The sequence below is a fragment of the Urocitellus parryii genome, chromosome 1 (assembly GCF_045843805.1).
Source record: "Urocitellus parryii isolate mUroPar1 chromosome 1, mUroPar1.hap1, whole genome shotgun sequence".
NCBI classification, from domain to species: Eukaryota; Metazoa; Chordata; class Mammalia; order Rodentia; family Sciuridae; genus Urocitellus; species Urocitellus parryii.
Window position 1 is genome coordinate 168,349,395 of NC_135531.1, and position 6,739 is coordinate 168,356,133.

General features: G+C 49.1%; 1 pseudogene; it reads left to right on the top strand.

Moving 5' to 3' along the window:
• Positions 1-1,856: 1,856 nt before the first annotated feature.
• LOC144249080 (olfactory receptor 11L1-like) lies at positions 1,857-2,827 on the top strand (annotated as a pseudogene).
• The last annotated feature ends 3,912 nt before the right edge of the window (positions 2,828-6,739 follow it).

Genomic DNA, 6,739 nt, shown 5'->3' on the forward strand with positions numbered 1-6,739 from the left:
GCTGGATTTAAGAGATCCAGTGTGTGTGTGAGGCTTCCTGCTCCGTGCTGGGCTCCTGAAGGCAGCTTCATAGAGCTTACGATGTCGTCTTCAGTCCATGTAAAGGTTCCATGTTCAATGGACATAGCCCTTCCTGATGCTTTTGCCCAGGCACAAGAGGAGAAAACAGAACACAGCAAAAAACCAAACTGCAGTCTTGGAGATGATGAGCAAAGTGGCAAATCAGCAGAAGAGGGTCCTCAGGGGAGTGCGTGGACTGGCCAGTGTTCTGTTCACCAACCAGGGACGATCCACAGCTCCTCTGTGCCCCTGTGTAAGATGCGCTTTCGCTTCCTCACAGAGACTGAGTTACTGAGTAGGGCACAGTGGTCATGGAGGGCCGCAGGGAAAGCGCTGCAGCCATCAGGGTGAGAGATGGTGGCACCTATTACAGGCAGCAAGCAAAGTGGGCGGATAATAGTGATCCCCCTGGACCTGGAAATAGTTGCAGGTGGAGCCAGCTGATTTTGCAGAACAGTCTAATATTGGGTCAAAGTCAAGGTTTCTGGTTGAGCAGTGGTGAAGAGTACCTCCTTGTGGGGGTGGACAGCTGCACCAAGGGTCTGGTGGGCAGCTGGGTGGAGGTGAGGTCACAGAAGTCTCAGGAGCTGAGTGGACATCTGTGGTGCATTTCAGAGAGGACAGCTGTTTGCACCCTAATATTCAAGACTGACACGTGAAATTGAAGGTTGAGCTGAGAGACTGAACGTAGAGTCAGGCTAGCAGCAGGCCTGGTACAACCCCAGCACCATGAATGAATGAATGAGTAAAGTCAAGAGCTGCATGTTGAGCTGTTGTAAACTCTGAGAGTTTGCAAACGTGAAGAGCCAGCTACAGTGGAATCCAGAGGAAGGTCACAGATATTAAGTGACAAGCTGATCAGGAAGAGGGAGGGGTCCTGAGAGCCCTGGACAAAGCAAGCAGAGGAGCTGGGGGTGGTGGTGGTCACATCTGTGATCCCAGCTTCTCGGAGGCAGAGGCAGGAGGGTGGCAAGTGCAAGGCCAGCCTGGGCAACTGGTGAGACCCTGTCTAAAATCAAAAGGGCTGGGGTGGAGCTCAGTGGTAGAGCACTTGCCTTGCACGAGTGAAGCCCGGGTTCAACCCCCACTACAACAAGCAAACACACAAACCAACTCATAAATGAAGCAGAGGACTAAGGGCCACTGAAGAAAGGAACAGTCTCCACCAGGGAAGGAGTCCATGGGGGTGGGCAGCCCATGGAGGCAGCACAGCTGGATCTTTGATGTGTGCTTCACCTATCGTTTACAGAGAGTAAAAACCAGGCTTTTGGCAAACTGGAACAACTCTAGCAGAGAGGTGGCCACTGCTGGCCAGGAGAGGGTGAGCTGGAAACCTACAGCACCTCCCAGCGTGGGGGAGGACACAGCCCAAGTGAGGGACTAGCTGAGACCCATGCACACCACTCTTTCGGGGTACAGATAAACGGTAGGTGGGGGTGTTAGTGGCCTAAGCTTGCACATGCTCCCATGGGGACCCCAGGCTTCTGGTCAAGAGACAAGGCCATGCTGAGGTTTGAAAACAGAACACATTTGCAATCCTCACTGAGGAGATGGAGGAGTGACTGGGTCAGGAGGAGTGACTGGGTCAGGAAGCCTGGAGCCATTGATATTCAGATCCAAATGTGGTCAAATAAAAGGAGCATGGGATTGTGCATTTGAACCTCCCAAGAGCAGCACTTGCAAACCTAAAACAAAACAAAAAAGCCCTGAAGGTCCAAACACCAGTGGTCATAATATTCTTGTCCTCGCACCCTGTGCTTATCATACATGTTTTCTGCACTCCCTGCCCCCAGATGATGCAAGCCCCAAATGTGTCTGCAGTCACCGAGTTTCAGCTGCTCGGATTCCGGACCCTTCAGGAGTGGCAGACCCTGCTCTTCACCATTTTCCTACTCATCTACATCCTGACCCTCACCGGGAACATCGTCATCGTCGCAGTGGTGAGCCAGGACCCGCGCCTGCACTCCCCCATGTACACGTTCCTCCAGCACCTCTCTTTTCTGGAGATCTGGTACACGTCCACCATCGTGCCCCTTCTCCTGGCCAACCTGGCCTCCTGGGGCCGGGCCATCTCCTTCTCCGCCTGTATGGCGCAGCTCTACTTCTTCGTGTTCTCTGGGGCTACTGAGTGTTTCCTCCTGGCCATGATGGCCTACGACCGGTACCTGGCCATCTGCAGTCCACTGCACTACCCCTTCCTCATGAGCCCTGACACCTGCAGGCACCTGGTGGCCCTCTGCTGGTTGACAGGGGTGGGCACAGGCTTTCTGCCATCCATGATGATTTCCCAGCTGGACTTCTGTGGGCCCAACCAGATCAACCACTTCTTCTGTGACCTCCCGCCGCTCATGCAACTCTCCTGCTCCAGTGCCCACGTCACCGAGATGGCCATCTCTGTCCTGTCAGTCGCAGTGCTGTGCGTCTGTTTTCTCCTGACCCTTGTGTCCTATGTCTTCATTGTGTCCTCCATATTGAGGATCCCTTCAGCTTCTGGACGAGGAAGACCTTCTCCACCTGTGGGTCCCACCTGGCTGTTGTCACCATCTACTATGGGACCATGATCTCCATGTATGTGCGCCCCAGTGCCCACCTGTCACCCGAAATCAACAAGATCATCTCTGTCTTCTACACCGTGGTCACACCACTGATGAACCCAGTCATCTACAGCTTGAGGAACAAAGACTTCAAGGAGGCTGTTAGAAAAGCTATCAGAAGGCAGCGCAGCCGCTGTGGAGTCGGAGTGAGAGGACAGGTCTTCATTAGGTAGGGAGAGTCTGCAGGCAGCAGCTCCTGGGGCCAGGCAGGACCAGGACTCTGGCTTCGGAGCCCAGGCTGAGCATCCCCGCTAGTGTGCAGAGGATCCTGCAGCTGTAAGGAATCAGTGACTTGAGGTCCCCCGCCCAGGAGACGTCAGAAGATGGGCTTCTGTGTGGGGACCTTCTGTCCTCAGGCATGTTTTCTCTTCTGCTGGGAATCTGCAGTCTCAGCGCCTGGTGATGGCATGCGTGGCCTGAACCCAGAGGAACAAAGACTGTTAGAAAAGCCCTGAGAAGGCAGCTTGCCACTTGGCCACTGGGCCCTGAGGGATTCCCTTGCATTTGCACAGCATAGGGACAGGCAGTTCTAATCTCTTACACATTGTTGGGAAACTGGCCTTGCACACCTCAAACCTGATGTATGACAGCTGTGGCAAGAATGAATGAAAAAGCAAACCAAGACTTTGGAATTGTGTTTTGTCCTCCATCATCTCCTAGTGATAATGAAGCCAGATTTAAAGTTAGGTAGTCAGTGTAGTTAGGTAAATCGGGTCTAATATCGAGTGAAATCTAAAATGGAGGCCATGCTGGGAATGACTCAGGGAAAACAGGACAAGGCCCTAAGCCAAAGTCCACCTGGAAGAAATGTTAATGAGCAGCCCCCAACAGATTTGAAGACAGCCCATCCCAAAGAAATGTTAATGAAGCCCAGGATACAGCCCCCAACAGACTTGGAGATAGCTCATCCCAAAGAAATGTTAATGAACAGCAAACTTGACTCCGAAATGCCCAGATTACTTCTTTGGCCCACCTGTGTCCCACCCCTCGGGCCTTCCAACCTACATTCCTGAAAGAACTATAAAAAGGGGAGACAACTGCACTTCCACGGATTCCAGCTCTTGGGTCCCCTTCTTCCTCCGGGAGAAGTCTTTTCTTCTGTCCTTTAATAAATTTCTAATTTCTACTCTGGCCTTGCCTCGGCGTGCTTCTTTGGTGTTATTCTTCAACATCGGGGAGCAAGAACTCGTCACCAGTCAACAGCAGTAACAATAAGAGAACAAATAAGGATTTTTAAAGTGCTAAGCATTTGTCTTGGATAAGCTAGACTTCTAATATTTTCTGTTTAATGAAATTCCAGGGAAGGAAGGAAGGGGGTAGAGGGATTGGAAGACTGGAGTCAGGCCCTGTGGCATAATACAAATTTCTTTCACAAGTTCCTTTGCTCACCCAGGATTTAGGAGATCTCTGCCACTCCCCCCCCACACACACACACCCTGACAGATTCCATTCCTTAATTCCACAAATACTTTAATCCCCTGAAGTAGGAGGTCTCCTGCTGCAGTCTGCAGTGCCTGGAGATACAAGATATAGAAAAGGCTAGGAAGATTGGCCTCGATGAAGCCTAATTCCAGAAGGCAAGAGGGCTTGAGCCCTATAGAGAATAAGGATGTGCTTCTGTTTCTGTAAACACTGGAACAGAGAGTAGGCTGGGCTTGAAGGCAGACCAGCAAGGCCTGCATCAGCAGGGGGTTAGGGAAGCTCTGCCCACCTAGTGCTCAACCTTCACTGCTGGGAGGAGGAGAGCAGAAGTGGACAGAGAAGTCCAGGCATGCAGGACAGAAGAGGGAGGCAGAGTGACTGGGGAGGTGGACAGAGGTCAGCCTGGGGAGGGGTAGAGCCTTGTTCCTGTGGATCATTAGTAACCCTGTAGAGGTTTTGAATTTACACTAAGAGAAATGATTGATTATTGGAGGGTACTAAATATAGAACTGAAGATGAAGTTTGCGTTTACAACTATTTAAAAACTATTTAAAGAAAAGACAGAGAAAGAACTGTTGGGTTAATGCAGCAGCTCATGGGGTAGAGGAAGTTGGTTTGATTTTAGATTTGTTAATGAAATCCATATAAGCAGGTTCCTTCAGGAGAGTGCAACCAAAAAATCAAGAGAGCAAAGACAGAGCAGAGCAAAGGAATGGAAAATACAAAAAGGTGGGAGGAGGAACCCCAAGTAGTAGAAGATGCCCGGAGGAGGCTGAGCTAGCTGAGGAGCTGGTGGCTCAGGGGCGGAGCTGGCAGGAGGAAGGGACAGCAGGGAAGCTGGAGCCAGAGGGTTGCACTTTGCCTGACCCAGAGCACTGCTGTCCCTAGAGGGCAGTGTCTTTGTCATGCAGAGGGTGATACCACAGGGGGCAGTGCCCAAGAGAATGCTCAGTGTTAGACCACAACGCAAGAAAAGACCACTGACTCCAATTAAAATCAAATTAAAGCAAGCTTATTATTTCGACCGGCCGGGCTGCCTTGCCCCTCAAAATCGTGGGAGCCAAGGACAGCCCCGAGGCTTCTTTGTGGCCCAGTTTTATAGCCCAAAAAGTTACACAAAATGGGGGGGGGGTTACAGATAACAACATTCTGAAGAGCATAACACAAGTTTACATTTTTGCTGGCCCCGGCATCAGAATTTATGGAGATCTTAGAGACTCAGAGAGGGTCGTTGTCTGGCCAGGGAGGGCCAGAATTTATGAGGCGTCACTAAAGTTTAGGAAAGGGTTGTTATATGGTCAGGGAAAACCGGACTTGGGTGAGTTCAGGGCACGGGCAGGCATTCCAATCAGCTTTACAACATCAACTAATGGCCAGGCCATACAGACATCCTGATATTTTTACAGAAAACAGAAATGAATCCTTCATAACTTGTGACAAGCTGGCTTCTAATCTAATGAGATAATTAGGCTAGGTATATCATTCCCCCCTTTTCTGATGTGTCCCTTTCAAATCTTTGATAGGGAGCAACCAGTAATGTCAGCAACATATGTTAATACTGTCGGTGGTACATAACAGAATTGAGTTGTAGCCCCATAAACCTGAGCACATAGTTAATAATGCATGGGACAATAACTAATAGGAGAAGAATACAAATTATAGGACCTGCAAGAGAAGTTAACCATGGAAACCAGTTTTTTTAGGTCTGGCCAAAAGTTGTCCATTTGAATCTTGTTTATTTCCTTTTTCATTTCATCTATCTGTTGTTGAATAACATTAGAATAGTCAGTAATATTAAAACAGCACATGCCTGGGAATTGTTGGCAGCCCAAATGATGTTTCAGTAGCAGAAAGTCAGTAGCTGCTCTATTTTGTAGTACTGAGGTTCGGAGTTCTTTCATCTCTTGATTAATTTCTGCTAAAACTTGTGCTGTAAGGTTAGCTGTTTTGCTAAAACTACAGGCTAATTTAGTGATTTCTCTTTGAATTCCTACCATTAGTCCCGGGACTGGTAGAATGAAAGCTGCTGCAATTGCAACGTCTAGTGGATCCAGGAGGATTACATTGTCATTGCAATTGGGGGGCAGACTTCGGATAACTCGGTGGGGAGCTGCCAGGGATGGCAGTAAAGGAAAAATCCTCCCAACAGAGCAGATTCCAGAGAAATTGGTAGGCAACGCTTGGAAGGTTGTCTTATTACAGAGAAAAACCCATCCTGTAGGAAGTCGTTTGCCATTGGGTAGGGAGATATATTGTTCAATAGAACAATTTGGTGGGGATCGAGGAAGGGTGCAGTCTATGCATAAACAATGTTTCTGGACGATTAGTGAAGCCAGCAAGGCTGACTCTGTATGAGACACAGGCCAGTTTTGCTGTGTAACTCTATCCCCAGTCACCTTAACATAGTCATCATATTTTATAGACAGGCCCATAAGATTATTAGCTAACAATTGATGGACTGAGCTTCCTTCTTGTATGCAGAAGGAACTTTTGTTCATAGTATCAACAGCCAATTGTAGCCAGAAGTTCTGGTTATTTACAGACTCTAGGGGGCTCACAGAAACATCCACATTTAAAGTGGCACTTGAATAGACAGTATCCACCAGGGCTCCCTTTTTAAGCTTAACACAGGAATATTGCCCTGAATCTCGTGGGTGAGCTGA